A 316-nucleotide genomic window follows, 5' to 3' on the forward strand; every position below is an offset into this window, starting at 1 on the left:
CCGCGGGGCCGCGGGGACAGCGGCCACGGAGAGCCCCCCGCCCGCCCCGCGAACCCGGGAGCGCTGGGACGAGCCCGCGGCCCCGCAGCCCCCGGCCCACGAGGCCCCAGACCCGCTCGCCGCCAGGCGAGCCCCGCCCGCACCCCCCTTGCCCCGCGGGGCCGGTCGCGGCCGGGGCCGGCACCTGCTTGTGGCGGGTCGTCGGCGGAGCAGGGCTCGAGCCGCTCACGGGCGGACAGAGTCGTGCGGCAGACCGCGCTGCTGCAGCCGTGGGCAGTGGAGGGCGAACTGAAGGAGACACCGATCCGCCCGCCCG

General features: G+C 81.0%; 1 protein-coding gene across 1 annotated transcript in view; it reads right to left on the reverse strand.

Moving 5' to 3' along the window:
* The window catches only part of VDAC2 (voltage dependent anion channel 2), a 12,141-nt gene extending 11,831 nt beyond the window's left edge, over positions 1-310 (reverse strand). Inside the window, exon 1 of the mRNA XM_041473388.1 lies at positions 185-310. The gene's annotated coding sequence lies outside the window, so the exon portion shown is untranslated. The remainder of the gene's footprint in view (positions 1-184) is intronic.
* Positions 311-316: the final 6 nt, after the last annotated feature.

The sequence above is a fragment of the Pyrgilauda ruficollis genome, unplaced genomic scaffold (genome assembly GCF_017590135.1).
Source record: "Pyrgilauda ruficollis isolate IOZ18807 unplaced genomic scaffold, ASM1759013v1 scaffold11, whole genome shotgun sequence".
Classification (NCBI taxonomy): domain Eukaryota; kingdom Metazoa; phylum Chordata; class Aves; order Passeriformes; family Passeridae; genus Pyrgilauda; species Pyrgilauda ruficollis.